Source organism: Pan paniscus, chromosome 21 (genome assembly GCF_029289425.2).
Source record: "Pan paniscus chromosome 21, NHGRI_mPanPan1-v2.0_pri, whole genome shotgun sequence".
NCBI classification, from domain to species: domain Eukaryota; kingdom Metazoa; phylum Chordata; class Mammalia; order Primates; family Hominidae; genus Pan; species Pan paniscus.
The window spans coordinates 7,342,872-7,366,054 of NC_073270.2; the positions used below are offsets into that span (position 1 = coordinate 7,342,872).

The 23,183-nt window shown below is 36.2% G+C and overlaps 1 pseudogene; it reads right to left on the minus strand.

The window, feature by feature from the left end:
• Positions 1–7,449: 7,449 nt before the first annotated feature.
• LOC129394943 (histone-lysine N-methyltransferase SETMAR-like) lies at positions 7,450–21,067 on the minus strand (annotated as a pseudogene).
• Between the last annotated feature and the right edge of the window lie 2,116 nt (positions 21,068–23,183).

Below are 23,183 nucleotides of genomic sequence, written 5' to 3' on the forward strand. Positions count from 1 at the left end.
ATTTTGTAAGAAACATCCTTTACAAATTTCTTTGTGAACACATGTGAGGAATTTTTTTTAGGGTATAAACCCAGATTGATAGATTGACTGGTAGAACATCTTCAAATGTGCTAGGTATTGTCAAATTGCTCTTTCAAGTAATTGAACTAATTTGCACCCCATGTCAGTTGTGTAAAAGTCTCATTTTACCTTATTTTTACCAACAATTGGTACTTTCAGACTTTTGGCTTTCAAAGTTGGTTGATTTGATGAGTATAAAGCCATATTTTACCATTGTTTTCATTTGTATTTTGTTATTTCACTGATTTCTGCTGAGGCTGAAAAATCTTCATATTTGTATTGGTCATTTGGATTTCTCCTTCTGTGAGCTTCCCTGGAATCCTTCACCTTTGGTTGTTTCTTTTCCTTACTGATTTGAAGAAGCAGTCTTTGGACCAATTTATTACAATTTTGTGAAATGAGTACTTAACAAAAAGTATATTTATTTACTCATGTGAGCTTCATTCGTGTTTAACAACCATTTATAAACAAATATGATAAAAATTTATCAAAAGTTTAAGATTTTAAGGTGACTCAAAGGTCATATTTCATGGGTATGAAATCTAAACTGTGAAAAGTAACTTTCAAAAAGCATTTTTTTTTTTTTTGAAGAATGTAGAGAAGACTACACATAGCTGTTACAGTGTTGGAAACAATTCTATAGGAGATTGCAAAAGACCAGCTGATGTCATCATTTTACCCTCCTGGAACATCTATTTGTTACACCCTGAAACCGAACTGATCCTTCAGAAAACATTTTCACTGTATTTTTTTCTTCGGCTGAGGTCCTCTTTGGGCCCAAAGACTACAAAATCTAATTTCTAGAGAAGTATAGAGGGTGGTCTAGACTTCTTGCATAAAAAACTAAATCATCTTATGTATTAGACAGTTTACAAAGGCATAGATATTTGTGATTAAAGTCCTTTTTACTTGAAAATCATAGCTCATCTACCTGTGGTTGTTTGTCTGTCCTCTTTGCTGTCCCTCCTCCCATTTGGTTCATGCTTCCTTTTCCCCTTGGCAGCCCACAGTAAACACCCTCCTGGTTACTTCCAGGGAGGCAGAGTGAAGTGATGGAAGTAGTGTTAGGTTGAGGCAAAGACTCCTGGTGTTCTTGGAATCATTTAGGCTTGGAATAAATTCTCATGCGCTCTGTAACTTTCTATCTAGATGGGCTTGTAACTGACCTCCAAAGTTCTGTTTCTTCATCCATAAAATGAGAATTATCATAACTTGTTGTAAGCCTAGTGATGTCACAGAGGGTGCCTCATTAAATTAGGGTTCCTAGGGCAATCAGTAAGGAATAGGAAAAAGAGTGGGCAGGATTTAAGTGGTGGCAGACACAGAGGCAAGAGGCCAGTGGGAGACTTGGAAATTGAAAGGGATATGAAATAGGCAAGCAACCCAGAGGAAATCCATGGTGGAAAATGAGACCAATGACTTGCAGAGGCCAAAAGCCTCTTCTACCTGTGCAATTGTTAAGGCAGACTTGTATTTCTGAGGGAGGTGTTGGTATTTTACAGCTCAAATACCACCAAGGGTAATATGGTGGTTTGCTTGAAGGAGTTAAAATCTTATTAACGGGGGAAAAAAAACGCTTTTCTGGAACTGGCCATTCCATCATAATGGTGGGTAACTGAGATCTTGTGATGCAGAAAGATTTCAACTGTTTCCACCACGTTCAAAGAGGGCATTGTTCATAGCATTCGAGTATTCCAAGCAGTTCAGGGTTTAATACCTTCAGGCATAAACACCTCTTTAAAAAATTTACCCATTATATATGGAAATCATTCTAAAATATATGTTTTATTACTTTGTCTTTTTAAGCAAAACCTACTTATGCTTATGTAATTTAATCTTTTCTTCCTGCATCAAGAGAATCGTTATACCTTTTAGTTTTTATGTCGTGTCATAATAGTGATGCTCTCGGGATCTATTAACAAATAAACGTCTGTTTGAGCTAGTCTGTTTGAATCCCGCATATGCCTTTAAAGTTTTATTCTGTTTTCTCTCTTGCTTTTATTTGTCTTCTGATGTACTGTCAAACAAGTCAAAAATATTTATAAAGTAAAAGTAACTAGCCTCTGAATAAAGGCCCATAGAGCTCTCCTTGTAGTTCAAACAACTTCACTCCAAACGTGTTGAGTGCCTAATACGTGACAGGCACGATCCTAAGTGCTCGGATATAAAGATGAATAAAACCTCCATCCCCAAGGGCTGCACATGCTGATGAATTATAAGCTTCCCTGTGGATAATAGGCCTATAATTTCTTCTGTAAACTTTGAGACACCTGTTTTCATTTTTTGCCAAGTGCTCTTTCTCAATTCCTGATTCTCAGCTGTATTTGTGCTACTTGAAGTTGATGAATATTTAAACTTCCAAGAGTTGAGAAATTCCTTTTGCACATTAAATGGTGTTGCATGATAAGAATGAGCAGAGATAATACTGAGAGGAATCAGTGGCCATATAGAGATTCGAAAGACTCTACAAGGCTTTCAACTGGCATGGTGTTTAAATGTCTGACTTTTGTGATAGAGGTTTTTGGAGAAAATGGTTTTGTGAAACTCAACTTTACCTTTAACTCTACCTTTTTTTTTCAAACAAAGATATAATAGACAATAATTTTTAACTATTTAAAAGATGTGGGTATACTGAGAGATAGAAAGAGAGCAGGGAATCAGTGGTAAGGTGAGCCTGACTGAAGCTATAGGCCCACTGTTCTCTCGATCTGGAAATAAGCGTGGATAGTCAGGAGTCTGGCTCTGGAGGGTGAGTGGTTATAGCACCAACTTATGTTTGGGGACTGAGTTAGCCTCCTTACATAAAATTGCGGTGGCATTGGCATTCCTCTGTCACGAAAAAGGCTCAGAAGAGACAGGATCAATGCTTAAAGCTCAGGGTTGGAGAGAGAGCCTTGCAACCAGGGCTGGACTAAGCCTTTTGCTGGTTCAGAAAATGTATTGTTTTGTGGGATAAGAGCCTTCAGCTGCCAATAGAAGGCTTAGTTCTAGATGTACCAGTCCTTCTTACAGAAGACGGGAGGGAGGCAAATTAAAAACCATTAGCCAGAGAGAAGGAAGCAAGCATCCTCTAAGAACACCAACTCTTGTTAGTTTGGCTGGGGCTTTTCCAGTTTTACCATGGGGAGTTCTACGCTCCAGGAACACTGTTAGTCCTGAGCAAATCGGGATGACCGGTAATCCTAACCTCCCCCAACCTTCAAAATAAATCTGAAAACTAAAATGCTGAAGCACACAAGAGTAACCAGTGCCAAGACAGACACAGCCACAGCAATCAGAACTCAGATTAACTCCTGATAAGATGAAAATTGACTTCATAATAAACAAGTTTAAGGAAAGTAACAAAAGTTATAAAACAAAGGCAGTCAGCTGTGTATTAAGGTGGATAAGTACAGAAAAATATGTTAGAAATCCTGGATATGAAATAAACACACAGTCATTGAAATTTAAAAATATTCTAGCTGGTTATTCACAGTAAAAGTAGGATTTGTGAATTGAATGATGTTACTGAGGAATTCACCCATAATGCTGCTTAGACTGGGTAAAGAGAATAAAATCTTGGAAGAGAAATTAGGGTAATGAACAATAAATTGAAAGACCCCTAAATATATATAATTTTTTGTAAGGAGAGAAAAGAGGAATGGTTAAAAAAATATTAAAATGAGTTATTACTGATGCTTTCAATAATGCCAGAAAGACATGAGTTTTCAGATTGAAAGTGCATACCAAGTATTGAGAAAATTACATCAAGTAAATTCAGAAAGATTAATTGAAGTTGCTGAGCATCAAGGATATGTGGAACACTTGAAAAGTTGCCAAAGAGGAAAAAAAATACAGATTACCTACAATGGAATGACAATTAGGCTGATGGCTGACATCTCAGCTTCAAAACTAGATGCTTAACAACAAAGGAATAGTATTGTCAAAATGCAAAGAAAAAGAAACTAGAATTCCATATTGAGCTAAACTGTCATTTAAAAGTGAGTATGAAATGAGAACATTTTCAGATGTGCAAAAACCCAATAGAGTTTGCCAAGAACATTCCCTCATTAAAGTTACTCCCTAGGAATTCGGTACCAGCTAAACTACCATTTGAAAGTGAGCATCAAATGTGCAAAAACCAAGAAAGTGTACCAGTCACACCCTTCAATGAAGATACCATCTAAGAAGATGACCTTTTAAAGAAGCAACTGTGAATAAGCAAATTCATAAATTGTATTGGTAAATGTTATTTTTAGAAGTTTTTGTTTATGATTTTTTTTTTTTTGAGATGGAGTCTTGCTCTTGTCACTCAGGCTGGAGTACAGTGGCGCAATCTTGACTCACTGCAACCTCTGCCTCCTGGGTTCAAGCAATTCTCCTGCCTCAGCCTCCTGAGTAGCTGGGATTACAGGTGCCCACCAGCACGCCCGGCTAATTTTTTGTATTTTTAGTAGAGATGGGGTTTTACCATGTTGAGCAGGCTGTTCTTGAACTCCTGACCTCAGATGATCCTCCTCCCTTGGCCTCCCAAAGTGCTGGGATTACAGGCTTGAGCCACCACGTCCAGCCGTATTGGTAAATATTATTAATATTTTTTAAAGGTGGAACTAAAATTCTGGATAAAAATGACAAGGAGAGGGCACGGAGGGTTACAGAGAAGGGCTCCACAGGTGATTGCACCTATGGATTCTACCTATTGCAGAGGGTATTGCACCTATGTCAACAATTGTAATATTGTTGACATCTCAAATATTTACTTGTTTTGCATTCAGAAAAGACCTTTGAAAAATGCTTGACTGTCTTCACTTTCTTTTAAGCAAGGGAGATTTGAGAGAAGACAAATCTTTTATCAGATTATTTCCAGTCAGGCTGGGAGAGGAAAGTGGAAAAAGGGTAAGAAATGGCAAGTATGAAAGATTTTGGGCCAGGTGCAGTGGCTCACATCCATAATCCCAGCACTTGGGAGGTCAGGGCAGGTGGATCACCTGAGGTCAGGAGTTCGAGACCAGCCTGGCCAACAGGGCAAAACCCTCTCTCATAAAAATACAAAAATTAGCTGGACGTGGTGGCACATGCCTGTAGTCCCAGCTACATGGGAGGCTGAGGCAGGAGGATCACTTGAACCCAGGAGGCAGAGGTTGCAGTGAGATCACGTGCCACTACACTCCAGCCTGGGTGACAGAGCAAGACTCTGTCTCAAAAAAAAAAAAAAAATAGAGAGAGAAAAGACAAGAAAGATTTTGGACAACCTCTAAACTTGTCTAGGTCTTCATGATCTGGTGTCAGGGTTCTATCTGACATAGAATTCCTGAAAAGCTTGGCACACACATATTAAAATGTTAGAACATATTTGAATATCAAATTTAAATAATTGTTGCTTATTTATTACTTGGGGTTATTCAAATTTTGTTTTTTTTTAAAACAATATAAATGCTTGAGAATTGACAGTAGTGTTTTTTTCTCCAAAGGACTTAAGAATGAAAAGTTTAGAAGAAGTATGTCAACATTGTGACAGAAGGCATTAATTGGTGCCCAAGCGTGACCCTAACATGATTTCATATGTTTTGATGTCATCTCTTTCTTTAAGCTGCACAATATGTTAAAGTAAAAGCTTCTGTTTGAATTAAGTGAACACAGAGCTTCAGTTTTTCTTTTTTACCATATATGTATAGTTGAATACTGATATAGTCTCTCATTCATTTTTGTACTGTTTCTCAATATCTGATTGCCAAAAGAAAGAGATTTCTTATAAAATAGGCTTCAGACCACAGGGCTTGGATTTTAAGATTACATTTTTTTAAATGAGGAGAGAGTGGTAGTTCTGTGAATAAAGTAGCAAGAATAAAAAGGAAGAGACCAAAGATGACATTTTGAAGGAAGTAATTGCCTTGGCATGGCGGTTTTGAGCCCACATTGTTAAGTGGTTTCTGGCATGATATGTGATTTTCCTATATGATATCCTGAATGTTTACCAGAAAAATTAAAGACACATGCTAAGAAGTCAAGGCAAACCTGTGAGAATGAAGCAGACTTTTTCATTTGCTCATTCATTAAATGTGGATTTATGTGCACACACAGGCACTCATATATGTATATATAATACGTACACTTATAGTGTGTATATATACTCCTTAAATATATGTATATACACATGTGTATATATCTATGTGTGTATGTATATACACATGTGTATATATCTATGTGTGTATGTATATACACATGTGTATATATCTATGTGTGTATGTATATACACATGTGTATATATCTATGTGTGTATGTATATACACACACACACCCCTCTTTCTCTCTCTCCTCTCTTTTCCTCTCCCCCCTCCCTTCCTCTCTCCCCTCTTTTTTTCTCTACCGCCATCTCCAGTCTTTCCCCCTTCTCTCTCTCTCCTCTTTCCTCCCTCCTTTCTCCCTCTCTCCCTGACTCGGTCCCTTCCTCCTCCTCTCCCACTCCCTTCTTTTTCTCTCTGCCTCTTCTTCCACTTTTCCTCTCCCCTTCTCTTTCTTCTTCTCTCTCTTGTCTCCCTTTCTCTTTCCCTCTGTCTCTCTCTCCCCATCCTCCCTCACTCTCCCTCCCCTTCTCCCTCTCTCTCTTTCTCTCTGTCTCTGTAGTTTTATGTTGTCCTAAATTCTGTGAGGTGCTAAAGGAAGTAATACAAAATATCTACTCTTAAGAGCTTATTTTATGTCAGGAAAGAAAAAGGTATGTTAACATATTGCTATTTAAGCAAAAAAAAAACCCATTTATTATAATACTAATATTTATGATGATGATAATATAAGGGATGACAGGAAGAATATATGATTCAGACCCAAAAGAACAATATAAATAAGCACATTTTCAAAAGTTATTAAAAAGAAGAGGCAATGAGAGTTAGAGACATTTGAGGAAGTTGTAGAGGAAGAAAAGGAACAATCAGTGGGGGAAGTGGTGAGACCAAATGTGCTGAGGCTGAAATGGCCTTGGTGTGCCTGGGAGACAGTGAGTACGTGAATCTGCCTGCAGAAGTTGGGAGTGGGGGGAATATTATTAGGATTATTAGGAAGGTAAGCTGAGAACATAATGTCAAGAGTCTTAAATGCTGGCTAATAAGTATCTTTGAAAGTTACTTGAGCAGGAAAGTGATGCAATAAGGTCCTATTTAATTGACAGCTGATTATAGAATGGACTGGCAGGGGAGTGTCTAGAAGTAATATCAATTGTAAATCATCCAAACAAGAGCTTAAAAGAGCCTGGCCTGTAGGTGTCATGGCATATATGAAAAAAAAGAGACACACAGAGAGAAGTAAGGAGACAATAGTTGACAGTTCTGAGTTAAGGCCAAGTTGGTGCAAAAGTAATCGTGGTTTTGGACTGTGAATTTTAAATCACTATAACCAGACTCAGACACATCTTTATTAATCAAAATAGGAACCATTACAATCAACATATTTTTGCCAATGATAAGTACGTTTTTTTATTCCTATAGCATAAAAATCTGTGCTTTGGGATTTGATGAACTCTTGGAAAGCATTTTCTGCATTTTGCTGGTTGTGGACGCGTTTTCCCTGCAAAAAGTTGCTGAGATGCTTGAAGAACTGGTAGTTGGTTGGCAAAAGGTCAGGTGAATATGGTGGATGAGGCAAAACTTTGTAGCCCAATTCGTTCAACTTTTGAAGCATTTGTTGTGCAATGTGCAGTCGGGCATTGTTGTGAAGAACTGGGCCCTTCCTGTTGATCAATGCCAGCTGCAGGCCTTGCAGTTTTTGTTGCATCTCATTAATTTGCTGAGCATAACTTCTCAGATGTAATGGTTTCACCAGGATTCAGAAAGCTGTAGTGGGTCAGACTGGCAGCAGACCATCAAATAGTGGCCATGACCTTTTTTTAGTGTGAGTTTGGCTTTGGGAAGTGCTTTGGAGCTTCTTCTAGATCCAACCACTGAGCTGGTTGTTGCGGGTTGTCCTATAAAATCCACTTTTCATCACATGTTACAATTCCCACTAAGAAATGGCTAATGAGGCCAGGTGCGGTGGCTCACGCCTGTAATCCCAGCACTTTGGGAGGCCAAGGCGGGTGGATCACCTGAGGTCAGGAGTTCGAGACCAGCCTGGCCAACATGGTGAAACCCTGTCTCTACTAAAAATATGAAAATTAGCCGGGCGTGGTGGTGGGCACCTGTAATCCCAGCTACTCGGGAGGCTGAGGCAGGAGAATTTCTTGAACCGAAGAAGCAGAGTTTGCAGTGAGCCGAGAGCATGCCACTGCACTCCAGCCTGGGCAACAGAGCGAGACTCTCTCTCAAAAAAAAAAAAAAAAGAAATGGTTCATTATTGTTGCATAGAGTGAGAGAAGATGACACTTCAAAATGACTTTTTTTTATTTTTTATTTTCGCTTAGCTCATGAGGCACCCACTTATCAAGCTTTTTCACCTTTCCAATTTGCTTCAAATGCCGAATGATCACGGAATGGGTGATGTTGGGTTCTTCAGCAGCTTCTCATGTAGTTGTAAAAGGATCAGCTTTGATGATTGCTCTCAATTGGTCCTTGTCAACTTCTGATGGCTGGCCACTATGCTCCTCATCTTCAAGGCTCTCTTCTTTGCAAAATTTTTTGAACCACCACTGCACTATACATTTGTTAGCAGTTCCTGGGCCAAATGTGTTGTTGGTGTTGTGAGTTGTCTCCTCTGCCTTACGACCCATTTTGAACTTGAATAAGAAAATCGCTCAAATTTGCTTTTTGTCTTAAACATAATTTCCATAGTCTAAAATAAACATAAAATAAAAAGCAAGTAATGTCATTATCAAAAAAAATGAAGTGAGAAATCCTCATTAAAATGATGTATAACATAACCACATTTTTTAAAGAATGTATTCCCATATCAAACAGCAAATTTCAACAATGCAAAAACTGTAATTACTTTTGTACCAACCTAATATAATGGGCAAAAAAGGTGAGAGAATCATAGATAACTCTGTGGAGTTTGCAAACCTGGCTGAGCTGATTTTAGTAATGGCAGATGATGAGTCAGACTTAGTAAACTAGAACATCCTTTTTGTCAACATTATTGGAAAATATTTTTTTAATACTTTAAGTTTTAGGGTACATGTGCACAACGTGCAGGTTTGTTACATATATATACATGTGCCATGTTGGTGTGCTGCACCCATTAACTTGTCATTTAACATTAGGTATATCTCCTAATGCTATCCCTCCCCCCTCTCCCCACCCCACAACAGGCCCCAGTGTGTGATGTTCCCCTTCCTGTGTCCATGGAAATGTAAAATTATTTGGTTTAATTACAAATACTTCTTAAGGAGTTGTGTGCCAGGCAAGAGTGCTTCAAACATGATGAATCAGAGTCTCAAGGTTTATAAACAGATTTTTACAAATAAGATGTTTTGGGAAGCTTCACACTATTTTAGAATACCTTAACAGAAGAGAATTTGATTATGTATTTGAATGATTCCTCCAAAGCATTCCAACAGAATGGGATAACTGTCCAAAAAAAACTTTCTGCAATGACGGAAATGTTCTTTATCTATGCTGTCAAATATGATCTCCACTAGTCCCATGTGGCTTTTGAGCACTGGAAATGTGTCTAGTGCAACTGAGAAACTGGATTTTACATTTAACTTAAATGCAAATTTAAATATCCTCTCATGACCAGTGGCTACGATATTGGACAGTGCAATGCTAAAGGATCTCTAAGTCAACATGTTTGACAATATGTGGTTGCCCTTTTAGTTCAGGGAAGATGTTTGCTTTAGCATGTGTGATTGAAATTCAAATTTAACTTGGCAACAAAAATTGCCATTTGAAAATAAATTGTCCATTTACTGACTCAACAAATATTTATTTATTGTCTGTCCGCTTCTAAGGTTAATGTTTGCTGCAGTGGTGGAAACATGGTTGTGGTCCAGCCCTCATGTGGCTCACAACGAGGGAAGGCATTAAAACAAAATCACACACTTGCAAATTGAGATGAGCACCATATAGCAGAATAAAACTCCAGTAAAAGACTATAATGGTGTTCTTAAGTTGGAGATGGTGGGAAAAGGCAGAATTTCAGCAGAAATAAGGAATTAGCTAGGAAAGAGTAAAGGTAGGAACATTTCTAGCAAAGGGCAGTCTTAACCTGTCCAAAAGCATGTTATGTCTAAGGAACTGGAAGAAGGGCTTTAGGGCATACATGACTTATATTTATCCTAGGGAAAGAAAGTAGAGTCTATCTTAGGTTAAAATGTGGTATCTGTTAACTATTTCTTCAAAATGTGCAGCTTTGCACATTTCTAACTATCCTTAGATATACTACAGCATTTTATTCTCTCCTTTCTCTTGCAAAAACAGGAAAGTTCTGAGTAATGCACTGAGTATTGTTCTCAATCTTCACTACCTGTCTGTTACGGAATTACGTGCTCAGTCTCTATGCCATGGGACATTGTACTATTTCCCCCTAGAATATCTGGAGTGTATTTCTCCACTCCGTTGTTACAGGGCTTGGCCACATGACTTGTTTTTACTAAAGGAGTGGGACTCAGCATTATGTAAGCCTAGGGTAAAAATGTGCTTACAATATTTGGCTTGACCTCTTCCACTTCTTTCATCCTCCATGAAGGGAACCTGTCCTGTTTATATACTGGTTAACCATGAGGTAAAAACTTAAACTCAGCTGGCAGCCAAAGCTAAATACAGTGAATCTGAGATGAGATCAGATTAGCCCCTGCCATCCTACAGACATTAAAGTGAAACAAAAGAAAGGTTTGTTATGAACCACTGAGTTCATTGGGTTATTTGTTATGCAGCATAATTACAACAGAAAGCTGACTAATACAGAGAGATGTTCTTTATCTTCACTGGTTCATTGGCTAATTATCTACCAAAATACAACAGTGCTTGAAGTTTTAGTTTTTCTTTCTTTTTGTTAAAAGAATTTTAGTCATAGAATGAAGAACTTGAGGCTGAGTGTTTTTTGAGGGTTATTTGAAGCAATGAGTGTCTCATACTAGTTTTACTTAGGTGGCCTTGATGATTACTTTGATGTAATTATTTTAGAGTGACTTGTGGATAATGAGGGAGGCAGAATACATGTGACATGTCTTCCCCATCTTGCAAATGTTATTCATTTAACAAAGTCAGCGGATACACTGGGGAAATATGAATGATATAGCTCTCCTCAGATAATTCTCACAGCCTAGCAGGGGAAATGAACAATTAAGTAAATTATTAAGATAAAGCATGAGAAATATAAAGGTGTAAGGGTGCCCTGAGGATCACTCAAAAGTCATTCCTTCGAGACATTTTTGCTTTTCTTAAATAAGTCAACGTAACTGAATAGTATATCATAAGTGTTTGCAATTATTTTTTCTAATTATTTTCTTCCTGAACACAGTTTAGCCCCTTTCTTCAGCTCTCAGAAGCTTCAGTATCTTGGTCCTCACTTCCCCACCCTTGTACCCACACATGTATTTTCAAGTTGGCTGAAACATTTGATGCTACTTCAGTTTGTACCTAATAATTTTCATCCATAATTCCCCTTAACTCAAGTCTCATAATGGGATTTTAGGGTTTCTACCTCTAGTTATTATTTCTGACAAAGAAATGTGGAACCCATCTTCTTCATTTATAAAAACATCACTGTGATTATATTCCACGGAATGGATAATTCTTTAATTTGATATGACATAATTGATCAAGTGTGTCTGTGACTCTTTCACATGAGGTTTGTAAGTCTTTGCTAATTTACTTTTCTTGTGTCAGCTATTCATAGACTATTCCTTAAGGTTTAGGAGTTTGCACAAAATGTTTTTTTAAAAGATCTTACATAAACCATTTATAAACTTTGACATAAATTCTGTTGAAATGAAATGAAATAAAAGCCTAGTAATATCCTACTGAATTGTAGGCTAATGATGGAAGAGGGAAAGTATGTGAGGCAAAGTAATTTCTTAACTATTTTTAGTTTTTGACAAGATCCCCTTAGGGGATCTCTTTTGTCTTGTTACCTACATAATTTGGGTGGAACACATAGATCTGGAGAAGCTAGGAAGAAATACCAAAGGCTTGGATCAGTGATCAGCTTCTTATATGACACCATCTGATTTCCCTGTCTTCTTTAATCATGATGGGCCCATTCTTTGTTGGAAGCAGCATAAAGTTGAATTTTGCTTTTATACTCAGTCTGCCAATGTCTCTCTTTTGACTGGGAGTTTAGATCATCCACACTCAAAGTGATTACCAGTATGATTGTATTAAAATCTACTATCTTCTTGTTTCTATTTTTCCATATGCTGTTTTTTAGTTTCCTTCTTTTCTTTCTCTTAAGTTAATTAAATGTTCTTATGATTTCATTTTATGTCCTCTATTGACTTGTTATTTATATTTCCTGTTACCTTTTTTTATTTTGTGATTGCCCTGGGGTTAACAACATACATTTTAATTAATCTGAGCCTACCTTCAAGCAATATTATACCACTTCATATGTAGTATGAAGAACACTATATTCCCAATTCATCTTTCTCATGGAGAAATGAAGACATGCTAATACTGCCATATGTTTTACTTTTACATATGCTATAAATGTACATAAATTGTCACTATTTTTGCATTAGTTTTCTCATATAGCAATTACAAGTAAGAAAAAATTATTTTACCTTCATTTATTCCATTTCAAGTGCTTTTTCTTTCTTTGTTTAGAGCTGTTTTAACTGTTATTATATTACTTTCTGTAATATTTCTTGTAGAGTATTTTGATAACAATGAATTCTCTTAGTTTTTATCTAAGAAAGTTTTTCTTCCTTCTTCACTTTTGAAAGGTATTTTTTCTGGGTTTGGAATTCTAATCAGACAGGATTTTTGTTTCAGCACTTTACAGATGCCACTCCTTTGTCTTCTTGCTTGCATGGTTTATGATGAGAAATCTTATCTTTATTCTACTGCAGACAATGTGTCTTTTTCCTCTGGCTGCCTTTAATATTTTCTCTTTATATGCGATTTCCAGCAGTTTGAATATGATTTCCCCAGCATTGTGTTTGTGTATAGGTGTGTGAGCGTATGTTGGTATTTATCTTGCTAGATGTTCTCTGAGCTTATTGAGTCTGTTTTTTGGTGTCTTATATCAGTTTTGGAAAATACTCAGGGAATAGTTACTCAAAAATTTTTTAAAAATCTAAAATTTATGGTGACCTCAGATTGGCATTCCTCCCAAGTATCTCGTGTTAGCAAACTCAAATATTCTCTGGAAAAAGGACATTTTATCAGGCCCATCAGATAAATACTTCCCATTATGAAGTTCCTAGAAGCATGAATTTAACACCAAAAATCGCCAAATGGATGAGAGAAAAAGCTACCATCAGGGAGGCCAGAGGATCATAAGGATAAGAATGAGAACGAGAGACTGTCAAAATGACCAGGCAACATTTTTCAACTGAATTCAACTGAAATATATAATAATTGAAACTGTAAACTTAATGAAATGCTAAACAATATCATGTAGTGTTGTAGAAAAAATAAACTAGAATGTAAAAATAAATAAGTGACACAGATAAAATGATAGAAAATATACAAAAGATAGAAGAAAAGGATTAAAGAATGAAAATATCTAATATGCTTATAAATGGATTTCTAGAATAATAAAACAGGAATAATGGAACAAAGGCAATATTTGAAGAGATAATAACTATTTTCCACAATCGATGTAAGGCATGAATTATCAGTTTCACAAAGCCCAGTGAATCTCAAGTAGAATAAATAGAAGGCAACCTATACTTAGACACATTATTATAAAACTGCAAGACCAAAGACAAGAAAATTATTTTAAAAGCAACCAAGGAAAAAACGGAAACTACTTACAAATGCCAAAAATAAGGTTACAAACTGACTTTTGACAGCAACAATACGAAACAGAAAACCATAGAATGATATCTTCAACTTTCTGAGAGAAAATTACTGCCAATCTAAAACTGAATATCCTATAAACCCATCTGTGTAGGACAAAGAAAAAATCAACATAAAAATATGTTACTTATAAATTTCAATTAAAATTTCTAAAATATGCATTTCTGGAAAAGTAAAAATCTCAAGTAGAAGCTATTTTGATGCAAACAACTGCATGCCAAAAATATGGTACATGTTTATCTAAATAAACATTTACTACATAAATAAATATCTAATTTATAGGTTAGAAAAATAAGATAAAGCTAAAGTGTTGAATAAGAAACGTGAAAAGAGAAATAAGTGGCAAATAATTCTAAGGCACTGTTTTGGTCTCATGGAAAAATATATTGATTTACTATATTATATTGAATTACATTTTCTTATTCAGTATTTTAGGGCAATCCCTAAAGAGAAAAAGTAATAGGGGAAAAAATCCAATGGTGAAAAATTAATAGTAAAGAAGGTAAGAAAAGAAAGGGGGAAATGAAAACATAAAAGCACAAAATAAGATAGTAGTAATAAATCCAAATACACCAACAATTAAATAAATGGTTTTAGCCAATTCAAAAATAATAGTCTGAACTGGGCATGTTGTCACATGTCTGTAGTCTCAGCTATTCAGAAGGCTGAGATGGGAGAATTGCTTGAGCCAAGGCATTCACCTGGGCAACATAGCAAGACCTAGTCTCTCTAAAAAAATATGTGTAGAAAACAGAAACCAGCAATATATTGCCTCCGTATGATGTAATTACAATTTAAGAGCATAGGAAGTTTAAAAAAGTGGATGGAAGATGTATTAGGCAAACACTAAGCAAAATCAACTATGAATATGGCAACAGAAGAAAAATAAATAAATGGTGCAAAGATTGGAAAGGAAGAACCAAATATATCATTGTCCATAGATGCTATGATTGTCTACTGGAAAATCCAAAAGAAACAATAGAAAAATGATTAGAATTAATAAGAGCTTAACAAAGATGCTGGATGCCAAATTAATACATAAAGTAATTGACATTTCTATATATTAACAGAAAATAAAAAATAAAATTCAAAAGGTGACTTTTAACATAGTAATTCTGTCTATGTATGTGAGTATATATCTCTTTATCCCTCAATCATTCTGTCTATCTCTACTATCTATTCTGGATGATAGATGATATCATATAGGATAGTTGGAATTAAATGTAAATTCAGTAAGGAACCTTTTGAAGAAAAGTATACAATTTTATTGAAAGACATTAAAGAAAAACTATGTAGAGAATATACTATGTTTGTGGAAGGGAAGTTTTGATATTTTAAAGATATCAAGTCTCCCCCAAATAATCTACAGATCCTGTACTGTTCTGATGAAAACACAGCAAGCTATTTTGCAGAACTTTACAAGCTGTTTCTAAACTTTGTATGGAAGAGCAAAGGGTTAAGAATAGCCAAGAGACTCCTAAAGAATATAAATAAGGTGTGCGTGGACGGGTGTGGTGGGGTGGAGTGAGGACTTACCCTTTAAAATATCAAGATTTATTGTAGAACTACTTAATTTAGACACAGTGGTATGTTACAAGGATAAACAAGGAGAAAAACATGAAGAGAATGTTGAAGAATTCATATAAAGTCCTATATATAACAGAGCTGTCAATGGATATCAGTGAGAATGGAATGAATTATTCACTGAGACAATCAGCTATCCATAAGGAAAAAGAAAAACAAGTTGTATCCTTAACCTCACACCATGAAAAATTGCTTATTTTGTAGCTTCTACTACTTCTGAGAGGCTTTCTCCTTCACAATGACCAACGGGACAATGACAAATGTCTTTACTTTTATTCAAGATAAGAGGTTTTCCTAGAGAGTCATAGTGGAAGCACACTAAATAAACTGAAGCTACTAAAGAGTAGTAAGCTTTTTAGTAGACAGCAGTTGGTTGTCACATAAAGGGCATTTACAAATACAGGATTCAATTCCCTGGTGATTGTAATATTTTGGAACGCTGGTCACTTCTAAGTACATGGCCTTTCCTTTAAGGAAAGCTTAAGTGGTAATGTTGCTGGTTTACCAAGTGAATTCTGGCAAGTCTTAAAAGTATATTTGTAAACTGTAATTATATTATTAAATGTGAAGCTGTACAATTCGCTGCTTTGAAAATAATACTTAGGTAAAAAGTTATCCTCTCTTCTTCTACTAAGTATTGGCTGGAATTGGAGGAGTGATTTTTTTTCTTGCCTGGTTGGTGAATTCAAGTGCAAGTTTTGTTTTGTTGGAGGCTGACATTTTCTCAGAGGAGGTAAGAAATGTTTAATCTCTGTAAGGTACATATAAGACCTCAGAAGCTTCTCTTGACTATATAACAAGCCATTTATGGTGTGGGAGAAGGAGACAATTTGTCAGAGATATTGGAAACACTCAGAGGAAGGAAGAACCAAAACCTGACCAAGATAAATGTTGGACAAACCCAGTTTTGAGTTCCACCTGGCTGAGGTAAGGAGATTTTTAATAAGTAGTCTAGTCAAGAGTGAAATAATGAATAGGAGATGTCTAGTCTTTTTAGGAATTAAAAAAAGTTCATTCAAATACAGTACACAACACAAATCATAAAAATTCAATTCAACTTTTACCATAAGCCTAATAGACATGGTATGCAAATATACTTCTCAGCTACATGTATTTATGATATCTTTATGCATCACCTCTGGGGATAGCCTGCAACAGAACCATCTGGGGTGTTTTTTATTGCATCCATATTTTAGTCATAATTAGAAAAACTTTTGTTATCACCAAGTTATAAAAGAATTTACACATTAAAAAGATTTTTTAATAGTAGATCCCTGATTTAATAGTAGTCTATTCTTATGTATGGTGTGAGATAGGGATTTGGTCTTAATCTATTTTCAGTTGGTAATCCTGTTGGCCCAGCACCATTTATTAAAAGTTCATCTTTAACCTAATTATTTAAGATGTCATTGTCACCATGTACTAAAGTTCTGTGGTTAGTTTGTTCTATTTTTGGACTATTCTATTCCATTGTCTGTGATATTGCTGTAAAAATGCACCAAAACTTTCCCATATAAGAAACTTTATAAGTAGGTATGAAAATTAGCATTTTAGATAAATTGCCCAGGTGATTTTCATGTCCACACAGTTGTTCCTTTCCATCTTCTTCAGAAATTTTAACAAATTTTCTTATTACCTTAAGAAAGTAGATTGTTAAAAGATAGCAAATTGTTCTACCAAAAGACATATGCATTTGCCTGTTCATTGCAGCACTATTCATAATAGCAAAGATGTGGAATCAATCTAGGTGCCTATCAACAGTGGATTGGATAAAGAAAATATGGTACATATACATTATGGAATACTATGCAGCCATAAAAAGAATGAAACCATGTCCTTTGTAGCAACATGGATGCAGCTGAAAGCCATTATCCTAAGTGAATTAATGCAGGAACAGAAAACTGAGTACCACATGTTCTCACTTATAAGTAGGAGCTAAACATTGGGTATTCTCAGACATAAATATGGCAACAATAGACACTGGGGACTGCTAGAGAAGGGAGGGAGAAAGACAGGAAAGGGGGCACTGGTTGAAAAACTAACTGATGGCTACTATGCTCAGTACTTGGGTGATGTGATCCTTCATACCCCAAACTTACGCCTCATGCAATATATCTGGGTAAAAACAAACCCTAAATATGTATCCCCTAAATGTAAAATAAAGGGGAAAAGAAAAAAAAAGAAAGTAGGTCATCAGTAGGTACAAAGGATAGATTGTGACCAACAACTTTGTGTAGATAAAGTGGTTCTCCCAGCAGTTGATGTTGAGATTTCATTAAGGAAAGTGCATCATTTAAACAAAAATAGTCTGAGGTCTGTCTGGTTCAAGATAATGGACAATGTGGAAATATTCTCATCTCCTTCTCTGAACCTATTAAAATGGCAGTGAAATATTAAACTAATAAATTTATAAAGCTGAAAGTGGATGGGGAGCGAGGTTGGAAGACACAAGCAAAACAAAGATTCCGTTAATTTCTGGAAGACAGAAGACTACCTAGTGTCTGTATTTATCTATTGCTGCATAAATAATTATCCAAACTTAAGTGACTAAAGAAACAAACACTTATTATCTCACCTGATTTCTGTGGGTCAGGAATTTGAGAGCTGCTTAGATGGGTGGCTCTACTCAGAGGATCTCATAAAGTTATTGTCAAGATGTTACCTGGAAATTAACCAGGGCTGGAAGATCTGTTTTCCAGAAGGCTCATTTACGTGGCTGGCAGATTAGTTCTACCTATTGGCAGGAAGCCTTAGTTCTCCAACAGCCTGGAAAAAAGAAACGTAGCTTGACATTGTACTCTAGAGTGACAAAGTTGATAAATAATGACAACTGAGAGAGGGAGAAGGAAAGCACTATAGTAGAAATAAAAATGTTGTTAAAAATGAATATTAATAAAAATTATAATAACATCTGGAAGGTGAATGGATAGACAAAATGCCATAAATGTACAATGGCATACTATTAAATGAAAAGGAATAAATTGTCATATATTACATTAAGGATGAACCTCAAAAGCATTATATGAAATGAAAGCAACCAGACAACATCATGATATTGTATGATTTCATATTTATGAAATGTTCAGAAAAGGCAAACAGAATGGTGGCTGCTTGAGGCTGCATTGGGAGAAGGTATTAACTGTAAATGGTAATGAGGCATCCTGTTGGGGATATAAAATATTCTAAAACTGATTTCTGGTGATGGTTGCATCATTTGGTAAATTTAGTAAAAGTCATTGAATTGTGCATTTAAAATGGATGAATTATAAAAATATGTAAAATGTATCTCAACAAAGTTGTTTAAAAATAAATGAATGCAAAAAGTAACTGCAAATAATACCCTTATAGTACCATTAATCATAATAGTGCAGATAAATATAAAATACCAAGTGCTCTGAGAAGAGAGAATTTGAGTGATAGTGTGATTTATGGCATTGTTTAAAACAGACCTTTAAAATGTACTATTTATTTTTCTTGGTTACACATAAAATACATGTTAATTATGAAAATTTTAGAAAGTTTAGATGTGTACAATGAAGAACATACAAATTACCAGTATTCGTCATGCCCAGGATAACCATCATTAATATTAATGTCTATATTTTCAGGTTTTCTTTTCCATTTGTAAAGCAAAATTTAAATGTGCAGAAACTCTTGTAATTTTGATAAAGCTAATTGGAAGCTTTTTTAATGATGTCTTGAGAAAATCATTATGGTATGTGATTTTATGGATGAAAGTGTTAACTAACAATAAGGGTTGAACCTGAACTTTGAAAGAAGTATTGAATAAATATTAAAATGGCTGGTTTGACAATGTCAAAGCAAATTTAATTGGTAAATATTAGTTGGATAATTGAATTCTCCCCCACTGTGACATTGAAATGAACCTTAGAGTCTCCAACCCAAGGCAATCATTTCACAGATGGGGAGAATGAGGCCCAGAAGGCTTGTGAGTTTTCAAAGCTCTCCCAACAATGGGATCAGAGTGAGAACACATACCTCCTCACTCTCTGCCTATGTTCATAACCTTGAACTTGTGGTAGGTCCGGAATTGTGGGAAAAATGTGAAGACCACTTGATGGAATTTCCTGCTGTTCTTGCACAGGGTGCCCCATTGTGAACTCCTCCAGCATTTATAGATGCTACTACTTGTGGAGAGTAAATTTAGACCTTCGCAGAGATGGGGTCACTTTAGCTTGCGGTTTATTTTTGTCTTACTGTAGGTTTTCTCTCTCAGTAGACCACGCTGTCTTCTTTACCTTTCTTCATTGTCCTTGATTTAGAATCAATGGTCAGTAGGATCAGATGTGGGAGAGCTGTTTGTTAATAAAGCTTTAGAAGTCGTGCAAATGACATCATAACTTTTCTTCATGGGTGAGATATCCTGAGATTGCTATTAGAGAAAATAACGATACTTGTCGTATATTTCCTCTAAATAAATCTGGCTTTAATAGCAAAAGTCCATGTTTTCTTCACTTCTGTTTATTTGCAGTCACTCAAACTGACACGTGCTGTCAATATCTCCTCACTGTAAGTGTAAGCAGAAGTATTTAAAGAAAGCGGTATTGTTTTATTTTGGGGTTAGCAATTTTCCAGGGCCCACTGGAAGAAGTGCTTAGTTCTAAAGAATCACATGTGTTTGCTTTGTTCTAAATATAGGCTAAACAGAATGCAGTAGAGCCTGAAGGCTTCAGACCAAAGCATTTGGAATATTAAAAAAAAAAAAAATCAAGGGAAGCAATATCTCCTGCCCAGAGCTAAACAAATAAGCAGGTTTCTGCTAAATGCAGGAAACAAACTGATGGAGATCAGATTTTCTTCTCAAATCTTTTAGCGGCTTTTTGAAATGTTTCCTTTAAGACTGCAAATCCAGTGTCAGCCTCCAATGCTACAGTAACTCATTGCTATATTGGTAAATGGTAACCAGTGTGTGGTCTTGCTGGACCATGGGGAAGGGCTGCAATGTAATGGATGTGACTGCTTTAAAAAAGCAGATTATTAGGATTTTTTCTTTGAACTCTGCCCTTTAGAATATTTGGTACATGAATCTGGCATAATGCCAAAGAGCTTCTAATATGTCTTTTTGCCCGTGGACTACATTTCCAGGAGAAGGGGAGGGACACATGTAACATGTGGTATTAATATTATTAAGTTCTGTTTTACAGTGTTTCTCAAACTGGAAGCTATAGATCCTTGTGGCCTATAGACATATTGTCATAGATATGCAAGTACTCTAATATATATCTCAAATTTTAAGAATGGTATAAGAAAAATTAGCATGAACATACTAAAAAACCTTATACAAAATCAACGTCTGTATTAGTTTGTTAGTGCTGCTGTAACAAAGTACCACGAATTGAGTGGATTGAGCAACTATTTATTGTCTCACAGTTGTGGAGGCTAGAAGTCCAAGATCAAGGTGCTGGCAAGGTTGGTGCCGTCCCAGCGCTGCAAGGGAGAGCTTATTCCATACCTCTTTCCTGGCTTCTGGTTGTTTGCTGGCAATCTTTGGCATTCCTTTGCTTGTGGATGCCAAGGGCCTCTGCCATCATCTTCACATGGCATTCTCTTTGGGTGCATGTCTTTCTTTGTGTCTAAATGTCCCCTTGTCATAGGGACATCAGTCATATTAGATTAGGGCCCACCCTAATGACCTCATCTTAACTTGATTATCTGCAAAAGTACCTTTCCAAATAAGGTCACGTTCATAGTTACTGGCAGTTTGGATTTCAGTATCTTCTTGAGGGACGCAATTCAACCCAGAACATCTAGAAAGCACTGCCAGTCTGACTTCATAATTGGGATAAAGGAAAGCAGCACTATTTTAGTTGTCCTGTTCTCAAGAGAAAAAGAAGAGATGACTTAATATTCACATAATATATTGGTGCCAAGACAAGGCCAGACAGTGTCATGTCAAGATACCCCATAGGAAACTTATTTCATAGAGATGGCAATAAAAAACGGTGGTGGTGTGTGGTAGAACAGACATAATGAGTCCAAAGGAATCTACATCATAAAAGACATATTTATAAAATCTCTTAAAGTAGCAATTTGTATGTATTTCTACCTACAATATGACTTATGACTGAGTTTTGAATCCAGGTAACTGGCAGCTAATTTGGCATAATTATATAAGAGGGAGGAGCTTATGTTGTTCTTTTTCTTTTTCTTTTTTTTGAGACAGAGTCTTGCTCTGTCACCCAGGCTGGAGTGCAGTGGCGCGATCTCGGCTCACTGCAACCTCCACCTCCCGGGTTCAAGCGATTCTCCTGCCTCAGTCTCCCAAGTAGCTGGGACTACAGGTGCCTGCCACCACTCCTGGCTAATTTTTTTTATGCTTTTTTTTAGTAGAGATGGGGTTTCAGTGTGTTAGCCAGGATGGTCTCGATCTCTTGACCTCGTGATCCACCTGCCTCGGCTTCCCAAAGTGCTGGGATTACAGGCGTTAGCTACCGTGTCTGGCCTACATTTTTCTTAAAGCAAAAGTTAGATGCAGAGAAAATAGTTGAATTTCACACTTTAATAATTGTAGTAACAATGATAGCTGTCATTCATTAAAGGCCTTCTTTATGTCAGGCATTATATAAACTGCTAACCCTCCTCAGCACCCATCCAAGTTATTATAATCCCTATTTGATAGATGGAAAATTTGATAGGACTAGTATTTGAATCATTTCTATCTAAACTCAAGATTTGTATTCTTTCCATTTTCACATTTTTCTGACTTTACCTAAAATTCATGCAAATAAGATGAGCATCTCTCAGTGAGCCTATCCTAGACCTTGGCTTTGAATATCCAGAGTTCTTTTTCTCTTTAAACTGTGTGTCATGTCTCCTAATCAGATAAAATCAAAGGACCGTGAAGTGTATAAGGTGATGCTTGGGGCCCATGAATCTAGTTGGAAATGTAAACCAGCTAGGTTTACAAATGTCTGGCCAGCTAGGTCTGCAGGTCTTAATAGGCTCTGTTCCCTGAGGGGTAGCCTCATTGAGAAACTCAAGGGAGCAGTGGCTTACCCCAAGGAGATTAAGTCACATTATAATTCATAAATTTAACAAAACAACAGTATTAATATTGGCACCTCCCACCATAGGAGAGACATCAAGTGCAGTCTCTTGTTTCTGCCCCTGAAGTTAGTTATTGGGAAATTGTTTCTAGATCTTTAATGGAAAGTTGTGTTTTCTTTCAAAGTTCTCCACTGTGACACTATGGTTCCTTGGACACAGGGGTGAACTTATATAATTAGGGAGGGCCTTGAGATTTATTTAGCTAGAGTTGCCTCCAGGAATACTGAAGATGAGTCTAACAGAAAAGCCAGTCATTTTTAAAGAAGCGATTTTCTTTGAGGATTCGGCACTTACTATTGTTTATTGAACTATCCAGCTCCCTCATAATTGATTCCAATCTTGTGCCATATAATATTCCAAACTTTCAGGCAGGCTAGATATAAATCAGAAGTGAAATTGTAGTTAAATGGTACAGCCAGCTTGTTTCCATTTGGAGATAGTCCCTGACTGAAAAATGGGCTTCACAGTGTCATTTCAAAGATTTTGTTTCATTTTTTCCTTTGACAAGTAAGTGCAGAGATCAGAAATTGCATATGCCATCCAGTATTTCAGCTGTACCACTCCCAACCTGGCGAGTACACCAAAGCTGTTTTATATTGC